Below are 18,044 nucleotides of genomic sequence, written 5' to 3'. Positions count from 1 at the left end.
TTCCCGTCCGCTGGTAGCAGTTCCTTTACATGCGGACATGTCTGGAAGTCCAGTGAATATGTTTAATCCAAAGTTGGTTTGTATGATACTCAGAATGGGGTATTAATTTGCTCAATAACTTTCACTGTGAAGCAGTCTCTTTAGTTGTTATAACCCAGGGTAGGCACACTGTAAGCAGTCTTTTGATCACTATGCAACAAGAGGGACACACTTATCTTTCGTGCAAGTGCTTGTTTAAATGGGAAAACTAGACGGCAAAGATTTCTATTGGCAGGAGGTGTATGATAATGTGCTCACCTCGTCCTCCACACTGGTCAAGATGCCGCTTCCAAATCAGGCTGCCAGCTTTGTTTCAAACGCTCGTCTTTCCCACCTCTGTTTCACAAGCTACTCCCTCTGTGCCGTAACGCTGGGCTCTATGCTGCACCCGGGCTGACCGGCAATTGATGCTCCTAGTGCCGCCCGCACATCCTATCACTCCCACTTTTTATTATTTACCCAAAATTCACAAATCCCTCACCACACCCCCGGGTCGTCCTATTATTTCTGGAATGGGGTCCCTCACTAGTAATTTATCACTTTTTGTTGATCACTATCTACAGGACCATGTAAAAGGCTTGCGGTCCTATATTAAAGACACTACTCATTTTTTGAACTTAGTGAACACTGTTCCTTGGAAACAAAATTATTTGTTGATGACATGTGACGTTGAGGCTTTATATTCAAACATTTCTCATACATTGGGAACAAAAGCAGTAGAACACTATCTTCTACAAGATCCTAACATGTCATCACAGCTACGGAATGTTATTTTACAATCTATACAATTTATTTTAGGTCACAATTGTTTCACATTCAATTCACAGGTTTTTTTGCAGACACGGGGTGCTGCGATGGGGGCGGGGTTTGCTCCGAGTCTAGCAAACTTATTCATGGGAAGATTTGAAGAACACCATATATGGGGGGGGGGGGGGGCGTACGGAGCGAACCTCGCCCTATATGGCAGATTTATAGATGATTGCTTCTAATTTAAACAATAATGAGTTTGGTTTGCACTTCACATTTAATATACATGAATCTTCTATCAATTTTTTGGACATCTCATTACATGTTACTGAGGGTAAATTAATCACACAAACATACATTAAGCCGGTTGATCAAAACCGTTATTTGAATTTTAATAGTTCACACAAAAAATCATGGAAAAGAAATTGCGGAGCAGACAGTAGTTTTAAGGAACAGGCGGCTAAACTATACCAATCATTCTTAGAACAGGGATATCCGGATAATATATTACAGAAGGCTCTAACAGAGGTCAATCAAATAGACCGAGCAAAACTTCTGCAGACCTCTAAAAAACCTAATGGCAAAGGCAATACAGATAGGACTGCTCTGTTTACCACGCAATATAATAACTGTGCATTTAACATTAGGTCTATTATAAAAAAGAATTCAGCTCTACTTAAATTAGATAATATATTACGCGAAAATATATTATCTAATCTTTGCCGTCTAGTTTTCCCATTTAAACAAGCACTTGCACGAAAGATAAGTGTGTCCCTCTTGTTGCATAGTGATCAAAAGACTGCTTACAGTGTGCCTACCCTGGGTTATAACAACTAAAGAGACTGCTTCACAGTGAAAGTTATTGAGCGAATTAATACCCCATTCTGAGTATCATACACAGAGCCGGTCATAGGCATAGGCAAACTAGGTAATTGCCTAGGGCATTTGATATGCCTAGGGGCATCAGCAGCTTCTGCTGATTAAAATGATATGCGGCATGCCTATATTCTGTATGTAGCATTTCATATGCAGATACAGCCACAGTCTCACACAGTATATTGGAATGCTGCATATCAGTTTAATCAGCAGAAGCTGCTTGTGCATCCTAGCCATATAGCAATGCAAATAAGATGCATTTTCATTAAAAAAAAAAGTGCCAGACGTTAGCATTGATGCAAGATTTGTGAGGACACATCTGTATCCAAGCAGAGACAGAGGTCACAGTGTTAGTGGAAGTGTAAGTGCTGTGTGCATGTGAGTGGGTTGGTTGTGCAGTAGTGTTCAGAATATGTGTAAGGAGCATTATGTGTGTCATGTAAAAATGCATTAATAATGGGAAACATATGTGTAAAGGGCCACTATGTGTGTCATTATGTGTATAAGGGCATTAATAATGTGCGGCATATGTGTAACAGGGTACTACTGTATGTGTGTAATTATGTGTATAGGGGCACTAATAATGTGCAGCAAATGTGTAGGGGGCACTATGTGTGTCATTATGTGTATAAGGGCATTAATAATGTGCGGCATATGTGAAAGGGACATTATGTGTAAAAGGGCATTAATAAAGGTTGTCATAATGTGTAAGGTGCATTATGTTTATAAGGACATTAATGTGTCTCATATGTGTAAGGGGCATTACTGTGTGGAATTGTGTATAAATGCATTACTAATGTGTGGCATTATGTGTATAAGGTGCTCTACTATGTGGCATTGCAAATAGAAAGGGCACTACTGTGTCATCTAATGTGAATAAAGAGCAATAAGGTGTGGTTTAATGTGAATAAGGAGCAATTCAGTGTGATGTAATGTGAATAAGGGGCTCTACTGTGAGGAGTAACATTTATAAGGTAAAGTGATACTACTGTGGGATGTAATATGAATTATGGACACTATCGCAAGATAAAATATGAAGTTGCAGTACTGTGTGGCGTAATTGGAATTGGGGTTACTATTGTGTGGCCATGCCCCTTCCCAGCAAGAAGATGCCCCTTTTTGGGCTGTGCGTCAAATGTGCGAACTGTTCCTATTTAAAATATAGGGGGTACAAGGACTGCTATGGGTGAGGGGTGATGGTGCTGGGAAATAGGTGCAAGGTCAGAGGCAGAACCAGCGGTGGTGCTAGGGGGCATCAGCCAAAATCTTGCCTAGGGCATCATATTGGTTAGGGCCGGCTCTGATCATACAAACCAACTTTGGATTAAACATATTCACTGGACTTCCAGACATGTCCGCATGTAAAGGAACTGCTACCAGCGGACGGGAAGAGTGACTTTAATCACGAAGTTGGACACACATACTCATTACAAGCATTTGGATACGTGTTCATTATAAAGGATATTTTGGAGTGTAGCTTTCTAGATACAGGAATGCATTTGTTTTAAATTGTTCTATTTTAAGGATTGTACAAATCTTATTATATCTACCGGACGGTACTATATATACAAATACTTTTATAGCTTAAATAAATTATTAATTATATACATTGTTATATTGTGTGTTTGTTTACTATATTTTCATATCAGCGCCTCTACCCTTTTTTCCATTCGTGGGAAAAAAACTTTTTAGATGGTGTACATGTTTCCTCCACTTCCTCTGATCCCAAGGATTCTCAAAAGAATAAAAAAGGAAAAGGTTTAAGCAATACTTATTGCTCCGGACTGGCCAAGAAGGGCCTGGTATGTTTATCTTCTAGAGGTGCTGATCGAAGATCCATGGCCTCTACCACTTCGAGAGGATCTTCTACAACAGGGCCCGTTTGTCTATCAAGACTTACCACGGCTACGTTTAACGGCATGGAAGTTGAATGGCTGATTCTAACCAGGAGATGGATTCATGACAAGGTCATCCCGACTATGATCCAGGCCAGAAAGGGGGTAACGTCTAAACATTACCACCGTATTTGGAAGAAATACGTCTCTTGGTGTGAGAGCAGAACATTTTCTGCAGTGAAATTTCACCTGGGACGTTTACCTCTTTTTCTGCAGTCAGGTGTGGATGTGGGCCTACGTCTGGGCTCCATAAAAGTCCAGATTTCGGCTTTGTCTATTTTCTTTCAGAAACAATCGGCTTCTCTCCCTGAGGTCCAGACGTTCTTGAAAGGTGTTCTGCATATCCAACCTCCCTTTATGCCTCCCACGGCAACTTGGATCTCATTTTGGTGCTGCAGTTCCTCCAATCAGACTGGTTTGAACTATTACAGGAGGTATATGTAAAGTACCTTACGTGGAAGACCGTCACACTGTTGGCCTTGGCTTCAGCAAGACGTGTGTCAGAGCTAGGGGCGTTGTCTCACAAGAGCCCCTACTTAATTTTCCATGAGGACAGAGCTGAACTCAGAACTCGTCAGCAATTTCTTCCTAAGGTGGTGTCCGCTTTTCACATCAACCAACCTATTGTGGTTCCGGACACCTCTGCTACTTCAAAGTCTTTGGATGTTGTGTTCGTTCTCTATGATCCCAATAAAATTGGGTGTCCTGCTTCAAAGCAGTCTATTGCACGCTAGATCAAGCTCACTATCCAGCATGCATATTCCACAGCAGGATTGCCGGTTCATGCATATGTACAGGCCCAATCCACTGGGTCGGTGGGTTCTTCCTGGGCGGTTGCCCGGGGTGTCTCGGCTTTACAGCTCTGCCAAGCAGCTACTTGGTCAGGTTCGAACACGTTTGCTAAGTTCTACAAGTTCGATACTTTGGCCTCTGAGGACCTCCAGTTTGGTCAATCAGTTCTGCAGGAACCACAGCACTCTCCCACCCGGTTTGGGAGCTTTGGTACATCCCCATGGTACTAAATGGATTCCCAGTATCCTCTAGGACGTAAGAGAAAATAGGATTTTAATTGCCTACAGGTAAATCCTTTTTTTCGTAGTCCATAGAGGATACTGGGCGCCCGCCCAGTGCTTCATATTGCCTGCACTGTTACTTGGTTAAGAATTGTTGTTTGGTTCAGGTGTTGCTGTTCCTGGTTTCAAGTTTGGTTAGCATGGCTTTCTTCTTGTTTCATGTGTGCTGGTTTGGAATATCACCACTATCCTTTTATATCCTTCTCTCAAAGTATGCCCGTCTCCTCGGGCACAGTTTCCTAGACTGAGTCTTATAGGCCTAGACTGAGTCTGGTAGGAGGGACATAGGCACATTATCAAATACTTAAAGTGCCCAAGGCTCCTAGTGGACCAGTCTATACTAGTGATGTGCATCGGAAATTTTTCGGGTTTTGTGTTTTGGTTTTGGATTCGGTTCCGCGGCCATGTTTTGGATTCGGACACGTTTTGGCAAAACCTCCCTGAAAATTTTTTGTCGGATTCGGGTGTGTTTTGGATTCGGGTGGGTTTTTTTTTCAAAAACCCCTCAAAAACAGCTTAAATCATAGAATTTGGGGGTCATTTTGATCCCATAGTATTATTAACCTCAATAACCATAATTTCCACTCATTTCCAGTCTATTCTGAACACCTCACAATATTATTTTTAGTCCTAAAATTTGCACCGAGGTCGCTGGATGACTAAGCTAAGCGACCCAAGTGGGTGACACAAACACCTGGCCCATCTAGGAGTGGCACTGCAGTGTCAGACAGGATGGCACTTCAAAAAATAGTCCCCAAACAGCACATGATGCAAAGAAAAAAAGAGGTGCACCAAGGTCGCTGAATGGCTAAGCTAAGCGACCCAAGTGGCCGACACAAACACCTGCCCCATCTAGGAGTGGCACTGCAGTGTCAGACAGGATGGCACTTCAAAAAATAGTCCCCAAACAGCACATGATGCAAAGAAAAAAAGAGGTGCACCAAGGTCGCTGGATGGCTAAGCTAAGCGACCGAAGCTGCCGACACAAACACCTGGCCCATCTAGGAGTGGCACTGCAGTGTCAGACAGAATGGCACTTCAAAAAATAGTCCCCAAACAGCACATGATGCAAAAGAAAAAAAGAGGTACACCAAGGTCGCTGGATGGCTAAGCTAAGTGACCCAAGTGGCCGACACAAACACCTGGCCCATCTAGGAGTGGCACTGCAGTGTCAGACAGGATGGCACTTTAAAAAAGAGTCCCCAAACATCACATGATGCAAAGATAAATTAAAGAAAAAAGGTGCAAGATGGAATTGTCCTTGGGCACTCCATCATGTGGCACTTGTCCACTCACCCTTATGTTGTATAAACAGGACATGCACACTTTAACAAACCCATCATTTCAGCGACAGGGTCTGCCACATGACTGTGACTGAAATGACTGGTTGATTTGGGCCCCCACCAAAAAAGAAGCAATGAATCTCTCCTTGCACAGACTGGCTCTACAGAGGCAAGATGTCCACCTCATCCTCTGATTCCTCACCCCTTTCACTGTGTACATTCCCCTCCTCACAGATTATGAATTCATCCCCACTGGAATCCACCATCTCAGGTCCCTGTGTACTTTCTGGAGGCAATTGCTGGTGAATGTCTCCACGGAGGAATTGATTATAATTCATTTTGATGAACATCATCTTCTCCACATTTTCTGGAAGTAACCTCGCACGCCGATTGCTGACAAGGTGAGCGGCGGCACTAAACACTCTTTCAGAGTACACACTGGAGGGGGGGCAACTTGGGTAAAATAAAGCCAGTTTGTGCAAGGGCCTCCAAATTGCCTCTTTTTCCTGCCAGTATACGTACGGACTGTCTGACATGCCTACTTGGATGCGGTCACTCATATAATCCTCCACCATTCTTTCAATGGTGACAGAATCATATGCAGTGACAGTAGACGACATGTCAGTAATTGTTGGCAGGTCCTTCAGTCCGGACCAGATGTCAGCACTCGCTCCAGACTGCCCTGCATCACCGCCAGTGGGTGGGCTCGGAATTCTTAGCCTTTTCCTCGCAGCCCCAGTTGCGGGAGAATGTGAAGGAGGAGCTGTTGACGGGTCACGTTCCGCTTGACTTGACAAGTGTCTCACCAGCAGGTCTTTGCACCTCTGCAGACTTGTGTCTGCCGGAAAGAGAGATACAACGTAGGCTTTAAACCTAGGATCGAGCACGGTGGCCAAAATGTAGTGCTCTGATTTCAACAGATTGACCACCCGTGAATCCTGGTTAAGCGAATTAAGGGCTCCATCCACAAGTCCCAGATGCCTAGTGGAATCGCTCCGTTTTAGCTCCTACTTCAATCTCTCCAGCTGCTTCTGCAAAAGCCTGATGAGGGGAATGACCTGACTCAGGCTGGCAGTGTCTGAACTGACTTCACGTGTGGCAAGTTCAAAGGGTTACAGAACCTTGCACAACGTTGAAATCATTCTCCACTGCGCTTGAGTCAGGTGCATTCCCCTTCCTTTGCCTATATCGTAGGCAGATGTATAGGCTTGAATGGCCTTTTGCTGCTCCTCCATCCTCTGAAGCATATTGAGGGTTGAATTCCACCTCGTTACCACCTCTTGCTTCAGATGATGGCGGGGCAGGTTCAGGAGTGTTTGCTGGTGCTCCAGTCTTCGGCACGTGGTTGCTGAATGCCGAAAAGTGGCCCGCAATTCTTCGGGCCACCGACAGCATCTCTTACACGCCCCTAACGTTTTTAAAAAAAATTCTGCACCACCAAATTCAATGTATGTGCAAAACATGGGACGTGCTGGAATTTGCCCACATGTAATGCACGCACAATATTGGTGGCGTTGTCCGATGTCACAAATCCCCAGGAGAGTCCAATTGGGGTAAGCCATTCTGCGATGATGTTCCTCAGTTTCCGTAAGAGGTTGTCAGCTGTGTGCCTCTTATGGAAAGCGGTGATACAAAGCGTAGCCTGCCTAGGAACGAGTTGGCTTTTGCGATATGCTGCTACTGGTGCCGCCGCTGCTGTTCTTGCTGCGGGAGGCAATACATCTACCCAGTGGGCTGTCACAGTCATATAGTCCTTAGTCTGCCCTGCTCCACTTGTCCACATGTCCGTGGTTAAGTGGACATTGGGTACAACTGCATTTTTTAGGACACTGGTGACTCTTTTTCTGTGGTCTGTGTACATTCTCGGTATCGCCTGCCTAGAGAAATGGAACCTAGATGGTATTTGGTACCGGGGACACAGTACCTCAATCAGTTGTCTAATTCCCTGTGAATTAACGGTGGATACCGGACACACGTTTAACACCACCGCAGCTGCCAAGGCCTGAGTTATCCGCTTTGCAGCAGGATGACTGCTGTGATATTTCATCTTCCTCGCAAAGGACTGTTGGACAGTCAATTGCTTACTGGAAGTAGTACAAGTGGTCTTCCGACTTCCCCTCTGGGATGACGATCGACTCCCAGCAGCAACAACAGCAGCGCCAGCAGCAGTAGGCGTTACACTCAAGGATGCATCGGACGAATCCCAGTCAGGAGAGGACTCATCAGACTTGCCAGTGACATGGCCTGCAGGACTATTGGCTTTCCTGTCTAAGGAGGAAATTGACACTGAGGGAGTTGGTGGTGTGGTTTGCAGGAGCTTGGTTACAAGAGGAAGGGATTTAGTTGTCAGTGGACTGCTTCCGCTGTCACCCAAAGTTTTTGAACTTGTCAATTACTTCTGATGAATGCACTCCAGGTGACGTATAAGGGAGGATGTTCCTAGGTGGTTAACGTCCTTACCCCTACTTATTACAGATTGACAAAGGCAACACACGGCTTGACACCTGTTGTCAGCATTTCTGTTAAAATAATTCCACACCGAAGAGGTGATTTTTTATTGTAATTTGACCAGGCATGTCAATGGCCATATTCGTCCCACGGACAACGAGTGTCTCCCGGGTGCCTGACTTAAACAAACCACCTCACCATCAGAATCCTCCTTGTCAATTTCCTCCTCAGCGCCAGCAACACCCATATCCTCATCCTGGTGTACTTCAACAATGACATCTTCAATTTGACTATTAGGAACTGGACTGCGGGTGCTCCTTCCAGCACTTGCAGGGGGCATGCAAATGGTGGAAGGCGCCACCTCTTCCCGTCCAGTGTTGGGATGGTCAGGCATCGCAACCGACACAATTGGACTCTCCTTGGGGATTTGTGATTTAGAAGAACGCACAGTTTTATGCTGTGCTTTTGCCAGCTTAAGTCTTTTCATTTTTCTAGCGAGAGGATGAGTGCTTCCATCCTCATGTGAAGCTGAACCACTAGCCATGAACATAGGCCAGGGCCTCAGCCGTTCCTTGCCACTCCGTGTCGTAAATGGCATATTGGCAAGTTTACGCTTCTCATCAGACGTTTTTAATTTTGATTTTTGGGTCATTTTACTGAACTTTTGTTTTTTGGATTTTACATGCTCTCTACTATGACATTGGGCATCGGCCTTGGCAGACAACGTTGATGGCATTTCATCGTCTCGGCCATGACTAGTGGCAGCAGCTTCAGCACGAGGTGGAAGTGGATCTTGATTTTTCCCTATTTTACCCTCCACATTTTTGTTCTCCGTTTTTTAATGTGTGGAATTATATGCCAGTAATCTATCAATAGCAATGGCCTACTGTACCGTACTGCTATATATATACTGGTGGTCATCAAAATTCTGCACTGTCCTCCTACTATATACTGCGCACAACTAAAATGCAGCACAGGTATTGATGGATAGTATACTTGACGACACAGAGGTAGAGCAATGGACTACTGTACCATACTGCTATATATATACTGGTGGTCAGCAAAATTCTGCACTGTCCCCCTACTATATACTGCACACAACTACAATGCAGCACAGGTATGGATGGATAGTATACTTGACGACTGTCACAATCCTGACTGTAGGTTTTATATTTGGTGACTTACCCCTGCCATCTGTCCTGGATCCTGTGTCTTTTCACTCACGGAGTTAAACAGCTTGTCAGTTTTCCTGAGTTCTCTGCCTGAGAGGTAATAGTTAATTAGCTCCACCTGTGGTGATCTCCTGTGTGAGGCTGAATTCAGTAATCTGAAGTTCAGGCTTCAGTGTTCTCTCGGCCTGCTAGGCCTCGCTGCACTTCACAGCCTCCTCTAGAGTAGTCACATGACAGTGACTTCACCTGACCCAGAGTTGTCCAATCCTCTGCCAGCCTGAGACTCTCTACATCACCTAATCCTGCCCACCAATCATCAGGGACCAGGAAGTATAAATCAGGAGGCTGAGTTGGAATCTGGGCCAGTTCCTCATGTCACATACAGCCTTGTGTGAGTCTTATGCTGAGCTCCCTTAAGGTAACCTTTGTACCTAAGTTCCTGTGGGAACTCTGTTCCCTTGTTACCGTTTGGTTTACTCGTGTGTTGCCATTCGATTTCATCATTTTCCCTGAGTCTCAATGTAAAGGCACAGCTGCAATGTTTCGTCTTAAAGGCACAGTACTGAATTCCGTGTTCTCCACTGAAAACCACAGAAGTCGTGTTTCAGTTTTACTACTGTTGTAGTTGGGATCTCCAGAGCTCAGTACCTCGTGCCTCAGCATCTCCGTGCTTCCAGCACCTCCGTGCCTCAGTACCTCCGTGCTTCCAGCACCTCCGTGACTCAGTACCTCCGTGCCTCAGTACCTCCGTGCCTCAGTACCTCCATGCTTCCAGCACCTCCGTGCCTCAGTACCTCCGTGCCTCAGTACCTCCGTGCCTCAGTACCTCCGTTCTTCCAGCACCTCCGTGCCTCAGTACCTCCGTGCTTCCAGCACCTCCGTGCCTCAGTACCTCCGTGCCTCAGTACCTCCGTGCCTCAGTACCTCCATGCTTCCAGCACCTCCATGCCTCAGTACCTTCGTGCCTCAGCATCTCCGTGCCTCAGTACCTCCGTTCTTCCAGCACCTCCGTGCCTCAGTACCTCCGTGCTTCCAGTACCTCCGTGCTTCCAGCACCTCCGTGCCTCAGTACCTCCGTGCTTCCAGCACCTCCGTGCCTCAGTACCTCCGTGCTTCCAGCACCTCCGTGCCTCAGTACCTCCGTGCCTCAGCACCTCCGTGCCTTAGTACCTCCGTGCCTCCACGCATCCCAGTGCCTCTACGCACCTCAGTGTCCCCAAGCACCTCAGTGTCCCCAAGCACCTCAGTGTCCTCAAGCACCTCAGTATCCTCAAGCACCTCAGTATCCTCAAGCACCTCAGTGTCCTCAAGCACCTCAGTGTCCTCAAGCACCTCAGTGTCCTCAAGCACCTCAGCATCCTCAAGCACCTCAGCGTCCTCAAGCACCTCAGTGTCTCCAAGCACCTCAGTGTCTCCAAGCACCCCGTGCCCTTTAGCACAGTTGAACCTGGTATTCTTCACTGATTCATCAGCGCCTTTCCAGTTCTGTCTTTCAGGAGACCTTCAGCGCCCCCACGTGCTTCCTGTCTGCCGACCTAATCCTGTATGAGGAGAGCCTAGATTCGGCCATCTCTGCCGCGGTTCCTCTTCCCAGTCATCGGAAGAATACTCGAGTCCACAACATTTCCAAACCAGGTGAGTGGTAGTATTCACATAATCCTCCAGTCGCCCGCACAGACTTCACTACACCGGGTTCACAAAAACCTCAGTCATGACAGTAGGAACTGGCCACATGGACCCGGCCGAAAGTGTTTGTCTGACGCATGACCTCCTAAGCAATATTGCAGGACGCTTGGGAGGTCTGGAGTCGACTCAGCATCGATTGGCACAGTGTCTGCAGCGGAATTCGTCCTCCAGAGATTCTATGACCTTCTGCTCTAAGACTCCTGACCAACTGCAGATTTTCTACCAGATGTTACTACAGTTACAAGAACTTTTGCCTAGTATTCTCTCTGTGATGCCTGATCTCCTCAGGAATACTACCAACGTTGTTGATCCTGTTTTGTCCCATTCAGTTAATAGAGTCTCTTCCTCTGCGCAAGGGAAAGTTTTTCATCAGAGCTATCCACGGCCCAAGCTCTCTGAAGCTGAACGTCAGCGGCGTAAGGAGCTACATCTCTGTCTTTACTGTGGAAATTCTGGTCATTTTGTTAAAGACTGTATTCTTCGCAAGCCAGGTAATAGTGACAAATCTCAGTATCATAGTGCTCATGTCTACAAGTCATCCACAGTATCCGATCCATCTGCTGCTGACGGGGGTATCAAGAAGGCTACTCTTCTGAGAGAGACTCAAATTTATGACTGGGGTCCGGTGGTTAAAAGACCTTATCCCAAGTTGGGTGTCCAGGGAAGAATGTTCAAGCCATTTACAGTCACGGAGGAGTCCGTGTCCACAGCCCCAGGAGGGGCGTCTTCAGAGCGTCCAGCCCCAGGAGGGGCGTCTTCAGAGCGTCCAGCCCCAGGAGAGGCGTCTTCAGAGCGTCCAGCCCCAGGAGGGGCGTCTTCAGAGCGTCCAGCCCCAGGAGGGGCGTCTTCAGAGCGTCCAGCCCCAGTGAGGGGTTCAGAGCGCCCAGCCCCAGAGAGTCTACAGGGTGCTGCCCAGCCAGAGATTCTACAGAGTGCTGCCCAGCCAGAGATTCTACAGAGTGCTGCCCAGCCAGAGATTCTACAGAGTGCTGCCCAGCCAGAGATTCTACAGAGTGCTGCCCAGCCAGAGAGTCTACAGAGTGCTGCCCAGCCAGAGAGTCTACAGAGTGCTGCCCAGCCAGAGAGTCTACAGAGTGCTGCCCAGCCAGAGAGTCTACAGAGTGCTGCCCAGCCAGAGAGTCTACAGAGTGCTGCCCAGCCCCGTGAAGAGGGGGCTCTTGCCTCAGCCCAGCCCCGTGAAGAGGGGGCTCTTGCCTCAGCCCAGCCCCGTGAAGAGGGGGCTCTTGCCTCAGCCCAGCCCCGTGAAGAGGGGGCTCTTGCCTCAGCCCAGCCCCGTGAAGTGGGGGCTCTTGCCTCAGCCCAGCCCCGTGAAGTGGGGGCTCTTGCCTCAGCCCAGCCCTGTGAAGAAAGGGCTCAGCCCGTCCCGGTTCCAGCCGGTCCAGCAATACTCCAGGCCCTGCCTGGTCAGTCCCTCCCGGTTCCAGCCGGTCCAGCGATACTCCAGGCCCAGCCTGGTCAGTCCGTCCCGGTTCCAGCCGGTCCAGCAATACTCCAGGCTCCGCCTGGTCAGTCCGTCCCGGTTCCAGCCGGTCCATCAATACTCCAGGCTCCGCCTGGTCAGTCCGTTCCGGTTCCAGCCGGTCCAGCAATACTCCAGGCCCAGCTTGGCCAGTCCGTTCCGGTTCCAGCCGGTCCATCAATACTCCAGGCTCCGCCTGGTCAGTCCGTCCCGGTTCCAGCCGGTCCAGCAATACTCCAGGACAAGCCTGGTCCGTCTCCTTTGGCTCCAGCCAATCCAAGTATCCTCGGATCCAATCCAGTCCTACTCGTCCAGCCAAAGCTTTCTTCAGTTTCATCCTCTAAGCTTTCGTCTGATGGTTTTCCACCTATTTACTTTGATGGAAATTTATTGCAATATGCCGCTCTGGTTGAACAATTTCTCTCTCGGATGGAGTCTGATCCTTCAGGTGCAGTAACTCTTTCCAACGTTACTCGATATCTGTTCCTGGCATTCAGAGGAAGAGCTTTGGAGTGGGCCAACATGCTCTTTGAGAGTAATGATCCTGTGTTCCATGACTTACAGACTTTCAGTAACGCTGTAGTTAAAGAATTTAGTCCTAAACCTTTGGAATCTGCATCAACGAAGGTCCTAAATTCTTCTGTATGAATTTCTCAAGTTCCTCTAAGATTCAAGATGGGTGTCCGGAGTCCACCCTTGAAGAGGGGGATACTGTCACAATCCTGACTGTAGGTTTTATATTTGGTGACTTACCCCTGCCATCTGTCCTGGATCCTGTGTCTTTTCACTCACGGAGTTAAACAGCTTGTCAGTTTTCCTGAGTTCTCTGCCTGAGAGGTAATAGTTAATTAGCTCCACCTGTGGTGATCTCCTGTGTGAGGCTGAATTCAGTAATCTGAAGTTCAGGCTTCAGTGTTCTCTCGGCCTGCTAGGCCTCGCTGCACTTCACAGCCTCCTCTAGAGTAGTCACATGACAGTGACTTCACCTGACCCAGAGTTGTCCAATCCTCTGCCAGCCTGAGACTCTCTACATCACCTAATCCTGCCCACCAATCATCAGGGACCAGGAAGTATAAATCAGGAGGCTGAGTTGGAATCTGGGCCAGTTCCTCATGTCACATACAGCCTTGTGTGAGTCTTATGCTGAGCTCCCTTAAGGTAACCTTTGTACCTAAGTTCCTGTGGGAACTCTGTTCCCTTGTTACCGTTTGGTTTACTTGTGTGTTGCCATTCGATTTCATCATTTTCCCTGAGTCTCAATGTAAAGGCACAGCTGCAATGTTTCGTCTTAAAGGCACAGTACTGAATTCCGTGTTCTCCACTGAAAACCACAGAAGTCGTGTTTCAGTTTTACTACTGTTGTAGTTGGGATCTCCAGAGCTCAGTACCTCGTGCCTCAGCATCTCCGTGCTTCCAGCACCTCCGTGCCTCAGTACCTCCGTGCTTCCAGCACCTCCGTGACTCAGTACCTCCGTGCCTCAGTACCTCCGTGCCTCAGTACCTCCATGCTTCCAGCACCTCCGTGCCTCAGTACCTCCGTGCCTCAGTTCCTCCGTTCTTCCAGCACCTCCGTGCCTCAGTACCTCCGTGCTTCCAGCACCTCCATGCCTCAGTACCTCCGTGCCTCAGTACCTCCATGCTTCCAGCACCTCCGTGCCTCAGCACCTCCGTGCCTCAGCATCTCCGTGCCTCAGTACCTCTGTTCTTCCAGCACCTCCGTGCCTCAGTACCTCCGTGCTTCCAGCACCTCCGTGCCTCAGTACCACCGTGCTTCCAGCACCTCCGTGCCTCAGTACCTCCGTGCTTCCAGCACCTCCGTGCCTCAGTACCTCCGTGCTTCCAGCACCTCCGTGCCTCAGTACCTCCGTGCCTCAGCACCTCCGTGCCTTAGTACCTCCGTGCCTCCACGCATCCCAGTGCCTCTACGCACCTCAGTGTCCCCAAGCACCTCAGTGTCCCCAAGCACCTCAGTGTCCTCAAGCACCTCAGTATCCTCAAGCACCTCAGTATCCTCAAGCACCTCAGTGTCCTCAAGCACCTCAGTGTCCTCAAGCACCTCAGTGTCCTCAAGCACCTCAGTGTCTCCAAGCACCTCAGTGTCTCCAAGCACCCCGTGCCCTTTAGCACAGTTGAACCTGGTATTCTTCACTGATTCATCAGCGCCTTTCCAGTTCTGTCTTTCAGGAGACCTTCAGCGCCCCCACGTGCTTCCTGTCTGCCGACCTAATCCTGTATGAGGAGAGCCTAGATTCGGCCATCTCTGCCGCGGTTCCTCTTCCCAGTCATCGGAAGAATACTCGAGTCCACAACATTTCCAAACCAGGTGAGTGGTAGTATTCACATAATCCTCCAGTCGCCCGCACAGACTTCACTACACCGGGTTCACAAAAACCTCAGTCATGACAACGACACAGAGGTAGAGCAATGGACTACTGTACCGTACTGCTATATATATACTGGTGGTCAGCAAAATTCTGCACTGTCCTCCTACTATATACTGCACACAACTAAAATGCAGCACAGGTATGGATGGATAGTATACTTGATGACACAGAGGTAGAGCAATGGACTACTGTACCGTACTGCTATATATATACTGGTGGTCAGCAAAATTCTGCACTGTCCTCCTACTATATACTGTGCACAACTACAATGCAGCACAGGTATGGATCGATAGTATACTTGACGACACAGAGGTAGAGCAATGGACTACTGTACCGTACTGCTATGTATATACTGGTGGTCAGCAAAATTCTGCACAGTCCTCCTACTATATACTACGCACAACTACAATGCAGCACAGGTAAGGATTGATAGTATACTTGACGACACAGAGGTAGAGCAATGGACTACTGTACCGTACTGCTATATATATACTGGTGGTCAGCAAAATTCTGCACTGTCCTACTATATACTGCACACAACTAAAATGCAGCACAGGTATGGATGGATAGTATACTTGACAACACAGGTAGAGCAATGGACTACTGTACCGTACTGCTATATATATACTGGTGGTCAGCAAAATTCTGCACTGTCCTCCTACTATATACTGCGCACAACTACAATGCAGCACAGGTATGGATGGCTAGTATACTTGATGACACAGAAGTAGAGCAATTGACTACTGTACCGTACTGCTATATATATACTGGTATTCAGCAATATTCTGCACTGTCCTCCTACTATATACTGCGCACAACTAAAATGCAGCACAGGTATGGATGGATAGTATACTTGACGACACAGAGGTAGAGCAATGGACTACTGTACCGTACTGCTATATATATACTGGTGGTCAGCAAAATTCTGCACTGTCCTCCTACTATATACTGCGCACAACTAAAATGCAGCACAGGTATGGATGGATAGTATACTTGACGACACAGAGGTAGAGCAATGGACTACTGTACCGTACTGCTATATATATACTGGTGGTCAGCAAAATTCTGCACATAGAGAGGAGTGTCACTTCCTGGTTACGAGAACAACTTCCGGCTGGTGGAACGCACCGTCCGTGAATGGAACGCAAAGCAGATCCGGAAAGTGACGCTCACAGACTTCGCCGGCGCGGTGACTGGAGAGCCGGTTAGCGGCGATTTAGTGCAGGTGAATGTATGTATTAGTGCAGGGTATAAATAGGGAGCCTGGAGAGCAAGCATATACGCCTCTGACGAAGGACAAAGGTGTCTGAAACGCGTTAAGCGTGCTGCTCTCCCGTTTACTACCATTCCATCTCAAGGCTACTTCTGTGGACATCCTGCTGCTATCTGGTTCCGGAGCTCGGTATAGCCTTCCCTAATTAACATCATGGGACAAAGAGGATTCTCCACCTAAGGCCCTCATTCCGAGTTGTTTGCTCGCAAGCTGCTGTTAGCAGCATTGCACACACTAAGCCGCCGCCTACTATGAGTGAATCTTAGCTTAGCAGAATTGCGAACAAAAGATTCTCAAAATTGCGAATAGAAATTTCTTATCAGTTTCTGAGTAGCTCCAGACTTACTCTGCCTCTGCGATCAGTTCAGTCAGTATCGTTCCTGGTTTGACGTCACAAACACACCCAGCGTGCGCCCAGACACTCCCCCGTTTCTCCAGCCACTCCCGCGTTTTTCCCAGAAACGGCAGCGTTTTTTCACACACACCCATAAAACGGTCAGTTTCCGCCCAGAAACACCCACTTCCTGTCAATCACACTCCGATCACCAGAACGAAGAAAAATCCTTGTAATGCCGTGAGTAAAATACCAAACTTCTTAGCAAATTTACTTGACGCAGCCGCAGTGCGAACATTGCGCATGCGCAGTTAGCGGAAAATCGCACCGATGCGAAGAAAAATAACGAGCGAACAACTCGGAATGAGAGCCTAAGTTGCTGCTTATGCCTGAGTGGAATTTCTGACATGCGCTTTTCTCTGTCATGTTTGTAAGTTTGTCTTGTTATTAAATCTTTTCATTTTAAAAAAACGATAATTTGCACTATTATCTTTTTATTTGTGTTTCCCTTTATGAGCAACAATCAGCTCTTGTGCATACAAAAGGGACACAGAGGTAGAGCAATGGACTACTGTACCATACTGTTATATATATACTGGTGGTCAGCAAAATACTGCACTTTCCTCCTACTATATATTGCGCACAACTTAAATGCAGCACAGGTATGGATGGATAGTATACTTGACGACACAGAGGTAGAGCAATGGACTACTGTACCGTACTGCTATATATATACTGGTGGTCAGCAAAATTCTGCACTGTCCTCCTACTATATACTAGAGATGAGCGGGTTCGGTTTCTCTGAATCCGAACCCGCCCGAACTTCATGGTTTTTTTCACGGGTCCGAGCAGACTCGGATCCTCCCGCCTTGCTCGGTTAACCCGAGCGCGCCCGAACGTCATCATGACGCTGTCGGATTCTCGCGAGACTCGGATTCTATATAAGGAGCCGCGCGTCGCCGCCATTTTCACACGTGCATTGAGATTGATAGTGAGAGGACGTGGCTGGCGTCCTCTCCATTTAGATTATAAGAGAGAGAGATTTACTGGAGCTTAGGACTAGGAGGAGTACTGTAGAAGTGTAGAGAGTGCAGAGAGTTTACTAGTGAGTGACCACCAGACAGTGCAGTTTATTTAATATATCCGTTCTCTGCCTGAAAAAAGCGATACACACAGTGACTCAGTCACATACCATATCTGTGTGCACTGCTCAGGCTCAGCCCAGTGTGCTGCATCATCTATATATATTATATATCTGTCTGACTGCTCAGCTCACACAGCTTATAATTGTGGGGGAGACTGGGGAGCACTGCAGTGCCAGTTATAGGTTATAGCAGGAGCCAGGAGTACATAA

The sequence above is a fragment of the Pseudophryne corroboree genome, chromosome 2 (genome assembly GCF_028390025.1).
Source record: "Pseudophryne corroboree isolate aPseCor3 chromosome 2, aPseCor3.hap2, whole genome shotgun sequence".
Classification (NCBI taxonomy): domain Eukaryota; kingdom Metazoa; phylum Chordata; class Amphibia; order Anura; family Myobatrachidae; genus Pseudophryne; species Pseudophryne corroboree.
The sequence above is the reverse complement of the archived record's forward strand: the minus strand, read 5'-3'. Positions refer to the sequence as shown.